This window comes from Passer domesticus, chromosome 3, assembly GCF_036417665.1.
Source record: "Passer domesticus isolate bPasDom1 chromosome 3, bPasDom1.hap1, whole genome shotgun sequence".
Lineage (NCBI taxonomy): Eukaryota > Metazoa > Chordata > Aves > Passeriformes > Passeridae > Passer > Passer domesticus.
Window position 1 is genome coordinate 114,800,674 of NC_087476.1, and position 15,285 is coordinate 114,815,958.

At 48.9% G+C, this 15,285-nt stretch overlaps 2 protein-coding genes across 9 annotated transcripts in view; both read right to left on the bottom strand.

The window, feature by feature from the left end:
- Positions 1-15,285, bottom strand: part of GALNT14 (polypeptide N-acetylgalactosaminyltransferase 14) — a 94,560-nt gene that overhangs the window by 61,290 nt on the left and 17,985 nt on the right. The window lies entirely within an intron of this gene.
- The window catches only part of CAPN14 (calpain 14), a 77,541-nt gene continuing 62,405 nt past the window's right edge, over positions 150-15,285 (bottom strand). For 6 of the 7 annotated variants that reach the window (XR_010359528.1, XR_010359527.1, XR_010359525.1 and 3 more), the window contains one exon: positions 172-528. The gene's annotated coding sequence lies outside the window, so the exon portion shown is untranslated. Of the gene's footprint in view, positions 529-15,285 lie in introns of all 7 variants that reach the window. The other variant, XR_010359524.1, reaches the window with a different exon arrangement.

Sequence of the window (15,285 nt, forward strand, 5' to 3'; positions counted from 1 at the left end):
GGTTTGGCACATGGCAGGGTCCTTCAGGGTCTGGGATGGCACTTTCCCAGCACCCATCTAACTCCACTAATGTGCTGTTACCAGGGCTGGGGTCCCAGCAGTAAATGGACACATGGACAAATACCAGTGCCTTACCCCACAGTATTTACCTCTCATCCTGCTCTGGATATACCTTGCATTCCTGGTTCATTCTGCAGTGACTAAGTAATACTCCTGCACAACCTCCACCTGAAAGACACCAGCCCACCTTGATTCACCCAGGTTCTCTTTTTTGGGCTGAGGAAAGCTATCAGTGGGATGGATACTAAATATTGGGTAATTAAATACACACCTGAGATCTACAGTAACTAGATGGCAGAGATTAAACAGTTATTTTAATCCCTATCTGGCCACAAAACAAGACCAGGGATTGGGTTCACTTCCTCAACCAGAGGCAGATACTGGGGGTTAGTCATTTGCTTTTGATCTGCATCACCTGCCCAAATCTTCTGGGTGTTCTTTGCATCCCAAGCCGCCTTAAAAGGGTAACTGAAATTGGAGCAGAATGCTTAGCTCAGACACAGGTGCACACTGACCTCTGCAAAACACAGCTGCTCAAAGCAGGAGAGGAAAGCAGGAAAAGCTCCCAGCTGTGCAAGCAGCAGGATGCAGGAGACCTCACCAACCTGCACACAGGGACTCACCTGTTTCTCACCTGCACCTGAGCTGAGACAGGGAATAAGAGTTAAAGCACCAGGAGAAATCCCCTTTGCTCACCCAGGGACAGCACACTGGTTACAGGTTACCAGATAAGGTCTTCATTATAATATTTCCACAATGTATTATCACCTCTTCCTCACACCAGAATTCTGTCTTGGGAGTTATTTAACTGATGTGCAGAAATCTAAATTTAATTTATTATGATCTAACTCACTTTAGAGGCCAAATTACCCTGCACTAGAAAAGGATCAAGTCAATACTCCACTTGCCTTTCTATTTATCTTCTACAGGGCTCATCTCTCCAAGTTTCCCATTCATTTTCTCTCACGTACTAGTAATAAATTTTCTTTTTTTTTTCCTTGGAATTAGGTAATTTCTCTTTCAACACTGCAGTTTAATGACTGGTATTAATTATAGGAAACACAGTCAACGCTTAAAAGAGTTCGAGAGACTCAATGAGCAGAAGGAAAGAGAAGAAAAATATATCCAAGGAGGGGCTGTCTGCTCTTGGCAAACAAGTGTTGCCTCTTCCAACACACACTGGGGACTCCCCCAGGGGTGATCAAGGAGAGGGACACCCACAAAAAGAGGCTGACAAAACCTATTGTGGAGAGAAGCTTCCATCTCACACCAGCACCCAGCCAAAAGCAAGGCTCACCAAGAGCTTCCTCTGCCATTTCAGTAAAGCACCCCCCAAAAAATGACCCACTAAAGGCACCTCCTCCAAAACCACCCATCACCCTCGTTGGCTTAGGGCACACAGCCCAGAGCAGGCACACAGGCAGCTTTTCACTGTAACTGTACATTAAAGATTAAAAGCCTCTCAGTGCAAGGATGTAATTCGTCATCTGCCTCTTAAATCACAGCTCAGAAACAAAACAAAACAGAAAAAAAATACCAAAGAAACAAAGCAGGGAAAAAATAATATTTAAGAAAAAAAAAAAACAAGTGGTGCTGCGGGGGGAAAATGGGTCATTAGCAGTAAAACTACAATTTCCTGGCAACTGCTAATGCCTTGTTTATGTGGATTTCTGCGAATATGACATTTTAACGGCATAATAATTGTGTGATTACAGTACAGCAGGGATTGCTGGAGCAGGAAGGAGGAACAAGCAGCCCAGACGGCGGCTGCTGCTGCTGCGAGCGTGCGGCGTCCCCGGCAGGGCACGGGAGGCCAGGCTGGGCACTGGGCAGGGAAAGGGCAGCTGTGGCAGCACTTTGGCCACCCAGAGGCAGCCCAGCATTGAAAGGGCATGTCAGGTGAAAAGCCTCCCCAGAGGAGCCAGCAGTGACTGGGGACAGGCAGGTCACACTGGGACCCGCTGTCCCCACTGGGCCAGCCTCCAGCTGCCCAGCAAGACAAGGAGTGGGCAGTGTGAGCCAAAGGGAGATTCTGACTCACTTTCTTCTCTTGTGGCACTGTTTTAACATAGAGAACTGAAGCCTTTACTAAAATAAAATCTGTTTTTCTTTTGAGGCTGCTGAGTTCTGCCTTCAGACCAGAATCAATCAGAGCAGTGCCACGAGCATCTTTTCAGGAGGCAGCAAACCCAAGCCAGCCCAGGGGGCTGGCAGAGCTGATAATGTTTTCCAGGGAACCCATTTGGCCACAGAAAGGTTTTTGCTTGTGCAGGTGTAAAGATGACCCCAAAGGAGTCTGGCAGCAGCCAAACATTCCTCTACCTTGATTCCCCTCAAACCCAGCTTTCCCTGGAAAATCTCATCCCTACAAAATACCTGACTGAGCACTTGTCACTCAGCCCATTCCCTGGGACTCAGGCATTAAAAAACAGGAGGGGAGGGTGAAATTAAAATTACATCAGCCTATCACAAGGTCCAATAAACACGTGAAAGCTCTGGAAACTCAGATGCCATGCAGCAGGCTGCTGCCCAGTCACGCTCTGTCACTCCTCTGCCAGCGAGGACATCCTTGTGCTCAGCAGGCTCGGGGGCACTGGAGGCAGAGGGCAATCTTTCAGCAGGAACTGCAACCAGGCATTATACAAATGAGATTTAGAAGTCTCACTGAAGCACAGGGCCCCTGCAAACAGGAGGTTCAATTATAGAGCTGCTGCTGGCCCAGGCGCTAATGCCATCTGAAAGGATTATAATACTTCAAACAGGATAGGGCTCATCCCTCCTCGTCCCCTGGTGCCAGCACGTGCACTTAAGAGGGTCAGCAGCATCAGAGGGAAAAGAAGTGGGACAGTGTCAGACTGCCTTTGTCCTCATCCTTGAATAACCCAGATGGAACACTGAGGTACAAGATCCTTTGGTCAAGTTTTGGTGTGGTTTTCTCAACCCCAGAGCCCAGTGCCTCGGCTTAGCCCTGAGTGAATAGTGCTGGGCATCCCAATGGCCTCAGCCCCAGGATACAAGGGGGAGACAGGCAGCACCACAGCCAGTCTCTGTCCCATCCAAAGAGGATGTGCTGGTGCCAAAAGCAGGCTCTGGGTCTTTGGAAAACAGGCTTTGTACTCATCCTGCATCACACCCTGCAGTGCATCACGTACCATTCAGCACCAAATTCACACCAACCCTGGAAGTCACCTCTTTCCTCTTACCCTCCTTCCCCAAACTGCACAATCCCTAGGCCAATGAAGCACTTAAATACAAACTTAAGTGACTCCAGGCATTTGTAGGAACCGATAGAAACCCCTGTTTAAATGCCTGAAGTTAAGTACTTGCTTAAGAGCTTTACTGGCTCAGTGTCCCTGCTTTGTGCTGACACCAACCACACACTGGGAATGGAGGCAGCTCTGGCCCGACCATGATCTGCCCTAATTACTTTTCTAACCCATGGAGATTTTCGCTCCAGTTCATTTATTTGAGGGCTGTGAAACTCCTCTTCCTCCTGCACTGGAGCCTGGGCACAGCATGCATGAGCACCTTGGTGGCAGCTCCTCTGCGACCCCATGGGGACACAGCAGATCCAGGATCCCACCCTGCTCCAAAAAGGACGAGCTCCTCCCCCTACTTGGAGGTGATTTTTTTTGTCTCTCAAGGAAAAGCTTCAGATCTGAGTCTGTTCTGACCCCACTCTGGGGGAAGTAAGAACAAAACAAAAGAAAAATCAAATAAAATATTAATACAGATACCTAATTAAAGCAAAGCACTTCTCCAGCAAAGCCTGCCCTCCAGCTGGGGTCCCTGGAGAAGCTTTGAACATTCACCATCAAGCTTCTCATTGCCACTGACCCTTTCCTGCTCATACACATCCACAGGCATTCTACTCCATCTTCAAAGGATGGAACATCTCCTCCTCCTCTGCTGGCTCAGCAGGGAGCACGAGTCCTTGAGGACCTTTCAGTGCTCCAGTTTCTCACTTGGCCCTGAGGCCAAGACCACACTGTCCCCACCTTTTCTGCCCTTGCTGCTCACCACCCCTCTAACATCTGCTCCTGTGTGGGCAGAGCCTGGATCTCTCCTGTGGTGCACACACACACTTACACAATCAAGGCACTTGCTACATCAGGCAACAGGAGTGACAAAGGCTGGAAAGGGGACATGGAAGATGTGACTTTCAAGAACTGGAAGAAGACTTGACCCTCACAAAGTACAGCTGCAACTTCAGCCTGGATGGAAACATCCCCCTCAAGGCCTTAGAGAAGGATCTTCAGCATCTTCCTCCTGTTGTCCCTGCACTGAACTGGCATCAGCTCAGGTTGTTGGCCACTGAGTCAGTGCAAGCAGCTGACCCAGGGCTAAGGAATCTGGGCCACCATTAAGTCAATCACAGGTAGACCCAGCAATTATTCTATCTTCTTGTTTGTATCTGTAGTAAACAATATACATGGTCTGAAACACCCTCCAGAGGCTTAAATCTGTTCAAGTCTCCAGCCAAATATAACAGCATGAAAAGCCACTGGAGAATTACTGATGCTTTTTCCAGTAAGGGCACCAGAGCTTTAATTTTAAAATGGATGGCCAGGGCAGCCACCAAAATGGGGAATTTATTTGCAAATCAGGAGCAGGGGACTCTGAGCTGCACAGAGGGAAAGATGACAGATTCATTGCTTTGATGAAAAGCCAAATTTTGTTTCAAGGGCTTCCCTTAGGAGAAAACAAGTCAGCTCAGAGTTCACACCACACTTATCAGCAAGCAACTGCTGCACTGGCAGTGGTGCCAGGTTAAAATATATCCACATCTCCCACAGGCAGCCAGAGCCAGAGCTCCATACGTGGACAATGCTCCTGCCCACTGGCTGTAGCACCAGGCCACCATCCTGCATCTACACAGGGACAGGCTAGCAGCCAGCATCACACACCCCAGACAGACCCCAGGAATTCCCATGGTGACCCTCACCATGTCCAGCATAGTGAAGAACCTCCTGCCTCTCCGTGATGAGGGAAAGGAATGCAGGATCCAGGCCACTGACCTCTAATAACAATATCCAGCAACAAAATTCCTTGCATTTCCACCTAGAAAGATGTTCTTTCATCTTGAACCCCCAAAATCAGGTGTGTTCATAAGAGTCTCATTACATAAAGAACAAAGATCTTAACTCTTTAAAATTACAAATTAGCCCATAGGATAGCCTGACACATGGAGACAAATCCTGTGTAATTAAAAAGGAAAGGAAGCCGATTATATCCTCCTGGAGAATATTGCTGCCTGCTTCTGTTTTATTTATACGTTGGAGTGTATAATGAGCTGAATATTTAGGAGGTCAGCACAAACCAAGCTGCTGACTGGACAAAAGAGAGGACCCAGCAGCTCTGTCTGTACTGGGAGTCAAGCAGAAAGATGTAGAGGATTTTTGGTCATTTCCTCCTACGCCTGCCCACAGCTCTCCTGGGATGCTGCAGGACTTCTCAATATAACTGTTTGTGCTTGGGCTGCATCAGTCTCCCCAAATTTCTATCCAGAAATGGTCTTCTGGGTTTTCCCACAGCCCCAGGAAAAGGATGAGCAATGCCAGTCCAAGTCTACTGGCACTTTCTAATGGGTTTACAATGGTAATTCTGGATGGCAAACCAGACAAAATATATTTTAAGAGTCTCTGCTTTCACTGAGATTTTTATATTATAAGATTTTAGGTTTTAAAAACCCAAAATAAGTGGAAAACACCTGGGCTGGCAGCAGCCCCACAATGAGTTGAGCATCAATTCCCATCAATGACTGATGGGAGCAGTCTCCCACTGCCACTCCCATCAGCAGTGGGATACCCACAGCTCCCCTGGGCTCTCCCCATTGTTCTCCACCTGCTAATTCCCAAAAATGCCTTTTCCCCTGCCAAAGGGGATCCCATCAGCAACCCTCTCCAGGCTCACCATGGTGCCCACAGGCAGCCCCTCCCCAGCCCACTGCCCCCACTCAGTGCCATCCTCTGCTGGCTGCATGCCCAGGGTGTGGGTGAGTGCAAGAGCTGCTCCCCAAAGGTCATCAATAAATTACAGAGGGCACTAATTGGGAAAGAAATTAAGGCAACATCCCATGTGTGCCCCCACACCAGCCAGGTACAGCACATTCTCAGGATCAAAAGGGGTCAAATATATTGAGAAGAGCCCAGAGCAATGGTGGGTAAATAAAGTGGCAAAAGGGAGTTCCTACATGGACAGACAGTGTTTTGTTTTCCTTCTGTGCCTTTCAGGACAGACATGAGCTGCTTCCCAGCCATGAAGGTCGAACCAGCCTTCCCAGGCTTCAGCAGGAGCAGCAGATGATTTAGTACTTAGGAGCCCATAGCTGTCCTCAGTCTCCAGCTGAGCTTTGCTCCTCCTCCTGCATAACAGCCAAAACTCCTACCAAACCACAGAGCTGGAGCATCTCAGAGGTCAGGGAAGGTCCTCCCATTCCCCGTGGAGCTGTGGCTCCCACGTGCCAGAGGACAGCCCGGGACAAGGCACATCAGGGGAAAGGAAAGGGAAAAGGGAACAGGGAGGGAAGAATAAGGGAGCCAGCCAGGCAGATCCCTGCTCTGAATGTCCTGCTTTGAACCCAGCCCTTTAAAAATCAGGAGGTTAATCCCAACCACTCCTCCCAAGAAGGAAGGGATCGTGCTGCTAATATAGTCAGCATCCTCGACCCAACATGGCCTTTTCACAGCAGCAAAGCCAGGGGTAATCCATCCGGTAATTGCTTCCATGAGGATCTTTACACAGCTTTAGAAACTAATGCTACTACCCTTCCCTGAGCAGCCACCCCTCCAAGGCAGGCAGCAATGAGGGGTGATGGTAACAGCAGCATATGAATGTGAAGTGTCTCAAAGGGACAGAAAGGTTATAAAAAACCCCACATATATCATAAAAATAAGTATTAAACAAAAATTCAGTAATTGCAAACACACAGGGCATTTACATGCATGGCTTTAGCTGCCTTTAAGAAGCCACCAGCTTCACCCTTCCCCCTCCCTCTGACAGCTAACTGCTTTGGGGAGCAGAGATGCACCAAGACCTGCTCCAAGGAAGGCGCTCAGCAAGGACAAGAAATGCTGTCAGACCAAACTCCCCACTTCTGCACTTGATTTCTGGTAGTGGAAAAGCCCTGGACTCCCTCCAGCCATGCCTCAGCTTCCTGCTCCTACAGGTAAGTCACAAGACTCCCACTGGGTGGGAGCATGGCCTGTGCTGAGCAGCTCCAATACAAGGGCTTTTTTTCCCTTTTCCCACGTCTCACCCCTAGCAGAGTGGGAAGAGCAGAGTAAAACCCTTGCTGGTGACTAACCAAAATGCCCGAGCCCTTGCAGAGAGCCTTCCTGCCATATGCCCACTGTGCAGCGATGTGCTGCAGCCCAGCCCAGCCCAAACCATACCAAGCAGCTATTGTGGTAGCAGTGGAGAAATTCCTGGTCAAAGCGCGACTTCTCCAATAGATTCAGAAACACATTTTGCAGAGGAAGGTGTTTCTGTAGCCCAGAGCTGGTCCTCAACACACAGGCACAGGGAGATGAAGCACAGGTCACGGCAATGATGCTCCAGGGTGCGTGTACTCCTCAGATGTACCAGCCCATCCTCCCCCCAACTCCCCTCAAGGAGAAACTAGATATAAAACATTTGTGACAGCAAGAACGGATCTAAACCTTTGATCCTCAGGTGCCTGCTGCTGGAGTGTCTGCAAGATCCTCAGTCTGGGGACACCATGACTGACAGCACCGGAGATACAGCAGCATAATTTAGAGCATATGTGTCAGCCCAGCCTTTCTCTATCTCAGCTCAGTAATAGAAATAAAAAAAAACCAGTGCTGGCTAGTGAGAAATGCACCCTAGGAAGGGATGGCAAGTTTGAAAATAATCAAACCTGCTGGGGAAGGACTGTGGGTGCCGGCCAGCTGTGAGCACAGGCGCTACAGGAACCTCAAGTGCTGTGCCTTGGATTGATGCAGGCTTGGCTGGGGATGGGGAAAAACAGAAGCAGGACATGGCTGGTGTGGCCTGGCCAGGCAGATCTCCAGGCTCTGGCCATCCTCCAGCAGCACAGCCCTGCTGCTTGCATGGGAAAACCCTGAGCAGAGCCACGTCTGGGCACGGAAGCCACAGCATGGTCATCATAAAAAAGCAAACCCATGCTATGTCTCCTGAGACAGCAAACCCAAAACATCCAAGAGCATGGGGATCTGCATGGAAACCCAGAACCAGCATCGAACTTTGCTGTTATTATCATTAAAAAAAATTTAAAAATCTGTATTTGGCACTGATTCTCTCTCTGTCACATACAAACACACATTTCACTGCAATAAGGAAAAGAGCATTTTAGAAGTCCTCAGTCACGAAAACACAGTATGGAAGTCTTGGTGAGCATCTCCTGCTTGGGCTTGGACCAGTCTCCTTGTCTGATACAATCTGAAGAGATTTCCTGCACCCAGGCAGTATGGCTCATGGCATGCATCCATTAAGCTCCACAGTTCCACACATCGTGGGGGCAGCAAGCCCTGCCACATATCTCTGTGTCTCAAACCCCCAAACCTCATCCCCTTCCATGCAGGCACCAGGGCAGTCTGTAGGTGACAATTTGTCACAAGATGCATGTGGGCAAGCAGAGCAATCACAACACAAGCCAGCAGCAAAGCTCAAATCCAGGCAGAAATAATCTGCCCTAAATCTCTTGGGTCCTCGTGCTTTGGCAGCATCAGGCTTGGACAGTGGCAATGGCTGTGCGCACAGTTCAGCTTTTTGCAGCACAGCTGGGTGACAAGACAACACATGCTCCTCTTGGTGGCCTAGGCAGCACAGAGGTGTCACCACACAAGGCTTGTCCACCCAACCACCAGAAACAAGCTGATAGGCACACCTCCAGGGCCTCCAAACCCAAAAAGTTTGGAGCCCCACGTTCGATTCCATGGGGAGCATCTCATGCTGGGTGGACACATCAGCTCCACCAGCAGCTGTGCACTATCTACTGAAGGCAAAGCTCCCTGCCCTCAGAAAGCCCTGGGAAGGAAGGGAAGACCTGCATGTGACACAAGGAGTGGAGAGCAGAGGCTGGACCCACATTTAGGCAGCCCCATTGCCCATCTGGGCCACATCCCAACCCACATGCCTTTGATCCCTCTTGCTCCATGCTGCCCTTGCCTGCAGAGCTGCAGTAAGGATTAGGTGGGATCAGACACGGGATAATACAAATCAGGTCGTGTTTGCTGCTGGCAGTAGCTGCAAGGAAATGAGGAGCCAGTCTTTCCAGCCAGAGGAAAACAAGATGCTGGCAAACTCCAGCCAGGCAGGCGAGGAAAGGAGGGATATGGCTGAAACCTGGTTAATGCAACTTCTCTTCCTGCAGGTTTGGATACACAGTGCCTGATGGGCCACAGCTACATAGGAAGGGAATCTCCTTGCTGAGGAGCCATGTCTCCTCAGCTGAGCTTCCTGGTGGAAACCAGGGCAGTAGAAACTGCAAAGGAGGCTCATGCCACTGAAGGGAAGTGTCTCACACTACCCTGCTGGGCCTGTCTAACCAGAGATGAAACACAACCTTCTATTGTCCAGATGGTCCTGAAAGCACAAGGCAAGTCCCAAGTTGTTGATGCTGCTTCTCTTAAGGTTAGGCATCCAAGGGGTTTTTCTCACATCTTTTTCCATTCTTACCCTCTCCTACACACTCCAGCAGCTCTTCTCTTCCAGCTTCAGGCCTGTCTCTATCTCCCCTCACTACCCCAGCCCTTGGCACCAGCCACAGTGTGTCTTCAAACGTAAGGAAGAAGATGCCTGGGGGTACACTCAGGCTTTGAGAGGCATGCTGGAGCAAGCAAAAGCCACACCACCTCAGGGAAGAGCAGAAATCATGTGGATAGAGAAGATGTGCCAAGCAGCAGACATGCTACTCCATGGTCTTGCCCAAAAACACAGCAGCCAGTGTAGAAGTCCTATCAGCTGTACATAAGGCATCTCAACCAGCAGTGGTCCTGATGGCTATAACAAACCCACCTGACTGCTTTTATATTTGATTTACTGCTGTAAAGGCTCCTTCAGAGCACAAGCTCCAGCTGAGAGCTTTCATGATCTTTATATCCTCACTAGAAGAAGAAAAAGCTCTCATGAGATGTTAGGAGCTCTGGACACAGCACCACAGGCTCCGAGCTGTGTGACCTGCCCTGGCTCATGCAGGGCCCTGGGAAAGGCAGGGGCACAGAGCCCCAGCAGCAATGCTTGCCACTGCCCCAGCAAGCCTGCACACAGATGGTGACAGCACTGGTCCCTGAGCAGCCAGCAGCATATGCTGCTGCTGCTGCTGCCCACATCAAGGCAGACGCCTGGAGAGATGCACCAGAAATAACTGCTTACACAAGCCAGGACTTTTCATTTATGCAGTCAAAGAGAGTTTTAATCCCAAACTACTGGGTACAGCTCAGCATCTGAATTCATCCCCATTTTTTTTTTAGCAGCAAAAGGAGCAATATCTCAAGGGCAACAAAATGGACCTAAAAAAGTGCTGAGACAAAAGAAGGCCACTGGGATGTACTGGTGGTTGCAGACAGCCAGGCTGGTGAGCATCTGTATGGCAGAGAGTTTCTGCTCCTGCTCTGCCAGCGACCTTTATGTCTGCTTTAACACGGGGCAATAATGCTCACTTAAGAGTTTCATGCTGAATTAATCATTGCAAAGTGCTCTATGGTTCAGCCAGGAGAGATAGGAAGGCAGTGCTAAGCACAGTCATAGCTGTACTCAGCAAGACTAATGGTCTGTGCTGTGCTCTGGCCCTGGGAAGCACTGCTTTAAGTTCCTGAGCAGGATGCACAGCAGCCCCAGCAGGGATGCAGCCTCCTCCCTGTCCTAGATAGGCACAGAAACGTCTGCCCAGCTGCCTGCACTGGCAGGGGCTCAGCTGGATCCAGCTGGACCACCCAGCCCTAAAACTGCTGAGCTGAGGAAGGTGGTGTTCAGAAGAGCAGGGGGAAAAGAAGATCTCATTTAACACTTGTCCAGACCTTTTCCCCATGCATCTTGTCCAGCCACTGCTGAACCCAGCCAGACTTTTCAGCATCCAGAAAATGCAGTTGTATGGGGCTCCACAAGCAGCTTGGGTCCCAGCACACTGAACCTGCCCCTGCCAGCTTTTTATGACAATCCCAGATTTTGTCCAGGAAGAGATGGGAGCTATTTCCTATCCACCATTTGTCTGCCATTAATGACTTCACAGATCTGCAGCACAGCCCCTCCATCCCAGACTGAGCAGCCTAAGGCTGCTTCTTACAGAGGAGCCATCACCTTGTGTCCCCCCCTGCACCATTTCCAGCTCTCCAAGATGGCAGGGAGCAAAAGCAGGCAGGATTTGCTGTCAATTCACATGGCAGCACCCTGCTTGTCCTCACAAGTTACCCAGGAAAGGCTGTTCAACAGTCCTGTCCTCTGCCTCCCTGCTTAAATGTGACTACAAAAAGAAAAGCAGCAAAAGCCTCCTCATTCTAAAACACGAATCCAGGCTGCTAGAAGGCACCAGGATCCTGGTACACCAGGACAAGATGGTTTTCCCTCCACAAGGCATCTGGCAGGGGCTCTGCTATTTCACATGTCACAGCTGAGCTCCAGCAGGCTCACTGTGGCTTATCCCTCACTCCTGCCCAGCTTCAGCAATGCCAAACAAGAATGGGCAGCCAGCACTAGTGGAGCAGGGCTCAGCTGCCAGCACCAGGCTAAGCCCACCAGCCTTTTATTTCCCAAGTGGTGAAGATGAGGGATAAAATTAAAATTCTTCGTTGTGTTTTGATTTAACATTTTATCTGCACTGGAAGCAGCAGGGAAAACGTGGGAAATGTGGAGCAAGTAACCATTCTGTAGCAGAAGCAGCCAGAAGAAACACTAGGGCATCTAGGGCAAGTTCTGAGAAGCTCATTTTAAAATGTTCCCTCCGCCAACACAGATAAATATTTGAGAAAAAAAAAACCTATGAAAATTCAGTTGACTCACGAAGAGCAAGCACGTTAAATATAGAAAATAAATTAAATAATTAAAGGGCAAAAGAAACGGAATTTTAGCCCTGCTTTGAGCATAACTTGCATTACAGCCTTACCCAGGGAGCTGCTTTTCACCATCAGACTGGGTGAAGTAAGTGGCAAAGTGAGCTTTTGCCATGCTTCTAGGCCACATTCCCAGGCCTCCCAGTGGGAAGCACTGAGCAGTGACCTGAGCACAGGGTGTCCTGCTCTGTACCCCCAGAGCACAGCACAGCCTCACCCAGGCCTCCCCATCCTTTCTCCATGTCCTGATGGGACAGCTGAAGTGTGGAACAGTGACTGCTTGACCCACAGAGACCCTGAAATTCTCCATGGGATGTAAACCCACTGGGAATATGCTATAAACTGTCAGCCCAGATGCTGGGCTAGCCCAGAGCTGCAGGTATATGTGGCAGCTCTTTGGGTACAGTCCAATTCAAGCATAAAATAATAAAATTAAATTAAATTTTAAAAATCCAGCCCCAGCTAGTCTCAGAAGCCTTGGGACAGGATGAAATTTAGGCTACAGATGTTACAGCCAAATCCTATTATTGCCAGGAACTCAGCCCTGCAATTTAAAGGTGCCCTGGCACAAACCCACACCAAACACGGCTCCCAGCATCTGCTGCACTCAGAAATTACACATCTCAAAAAGGGCAAGCTCCAAGCATCTGCAGCACTTTTGGGAGCTCAGAGCTGAGCTGGCTCCCCACGAGTCTCAGTAGCCCCCAGGCAGAGCCCAGCTCCACTCACTCCGCTAGGGAAGCCCAAGGCTGCCCAGGGAGGAAAGTGCCATGAGTTTTTCCAACTCTAGAAACCATTCCCCAGCACTGAGGCAGGAAAACACTCCTGGCAAGGCTGTGCTGGCAGGTGCCTGCCATGGGCAGGGGGACAGCAGGGATTTGGGGCAGCAGTGTCCATCCCGACAGCTCTCTACATCCACAGCCTGCAAGACACAGCGGACAAAGGATGTGAGCAGCAGCCTAACAGCCAGGGAGAGGATAAGCTCAGGGTCAGGCTCTTTTATTAACATTCTTCTCTTTTTTCTGGCCCTCAAAAAGGTCTTTCTTTTCTCTTTCTGAAGTGACATCCTCTGAGTCTCCACTGCAACAACAGCACCAGCGCAGGGGTGACCTGGTCAGCCCACAGAGGTACAACAGGAGAAACAACTCCAAAGCACATTTTTGTGTCTGTGATCAGATGGCTGAGTACCAGCAGCATCAACTCCCTAAACAGCACATGGCATCTGAGGCTACACCACTGATCTTGGCAACAACCCCTTCCCTCTCAGCTACAAAAAACCTATATATAGGAAAATACACATATGGATATATACATACATGACTTCCACATTACTTTGTCTTTTCCAAACAGTCCAGTAAGGCACCACAGATTTGCTTTGCCCAAGAAGGAGACTGGCACGGCCACAGCTAAGCAATGTCCCCCACTTGCTGTGACATACTCAAAGTGTCAGCCTCTTGCTTTTCCTGCCTTGCTTCGATGTGTGCGGCTCAGGTTTGGTTTTAATTGCAAAGTCCCCACATTCTGCAAACCAAATGCAGCTGGAGTTGAAATCAAAGAGTAAAACCACCCACCAACAAAAATCAAAGCATCACACTGCCAAAAATCAAGTGGGATGCACAAAGCAGAGAGCTCAAACAGGGAGGGGGGAAATGGAAATTACACTAATAGCATGTTTTCATTTGTAATAATCTGACAGCTGGATAATGACACTGGAAGGTGAGCTACCCTTGGCCCAAAGAGAGGTGGCTGTTTATGAAACCATCTGGCTGTCAGCAGCTCAAACATCACGTGAGGGAAGAGTGTAAAATGGGCAGGTAGAGCTCGGCTGTCAGCAGCCCTCTGGGTTGGGAGAGGATGTTCTGTCCTCTGCCTGACAGAGGGGGAGAAAAAAAAATCTAGAAATTGTCTGCATTTTGAGGCAGAGTAGTAGTCTGTGGTTTATGGGGTTGGGGGTCTTTTTCATTGTATCTAACTTGTTTATTTAAGAGGAGCATTATAAATAATTATTTTCTCAAAAGCAGCACCACAAACAGCTACAGGAGAGTATTTATTCCTTTGCTTTTAAGAAAGCCTTGCACAAAAATGATCAGATCTATTTAATGGGCTGTTGAACCAGTGTAATGCCAGCCTCTTATGTTATCGTGGCTCCTAATGATTTTACAAAGCAAAGAGCTGGAAGAGATCGACTTGGCATTCCTGGCCTCTGCCATTACATTCTGCTCAGACACAAGCAGCATAGCTGAACAGCAACAGGTGGGATGATATTTAATGCCCACCTCTATATCTTGACATTGTCTGGCTTGAAATAGAGTCCTCATGCCATTTACTGGCAGTGAAACTAATAGGATTCTGTAAAAATCAATCCATAAATGCACAGACGCTGAAATGAATGGTTTCCTTTCTGTTCCATTTACGGGAGGGCTCTTTTATGGATATCTATATGCCAGCGTAAAAATTGCAGGAACAACTTTCTAAGTCTTCATTAAATTCAAGGGGACTTTGGTAGAGAAGATTGCTTTAAAAGAAACTGCTATTTCCCATGGCAGCTCATTATTACCCACAAACCCAAAAAAAAACCCACTGGCTTGTGAGAGCTGTCCCAGCTGCCCCACATTCCTGCTGGGCACAGTGGAGCTGCAGGAGGAAAACCAAGATCAAGGTTAGGATGGGACACAAGCCCAACCTGCCCAGCACAGTGCTGTTAAACTGAAACTGCACATCACATTTACCCACATGCTGCACACTGCCAAACCCTCTGCCAGGATCTGCCCAGGTAGCACAGGGACTGCTGACAATGGAGGGTTTCCAGAGAGGAGAAATGAATTCCTAAACTAAACAATGCTCCCTGGTAACATACTTGATGGAAGTGAATGAAACAGAGAGATGCATTTCTTCCTTGCCCTACTCACCATGTTAAATGGCAGGGTGTTGGTTTTTGGGATTTAGGGGTTGTTTTTTTTCTGGAGGAAGCACAAAAACTGTATGACCTGTTTGTCACTCCTGAAGATGTCAGTTTATCAGAACACTCTGCAAACTGAGATTACTTATATTTCTGCCTCTACATATTTCTCCCAAGCCCACTCTCCTTAAAACCTCACAGTAATTCGTGTCCCAGAAGCCAACTGGGAATGCTGAGCAAACCCCTGCACCACTCTGCACAGCTCTTCATTCCCTTCTCATCCCTCCCAGGAGTGCA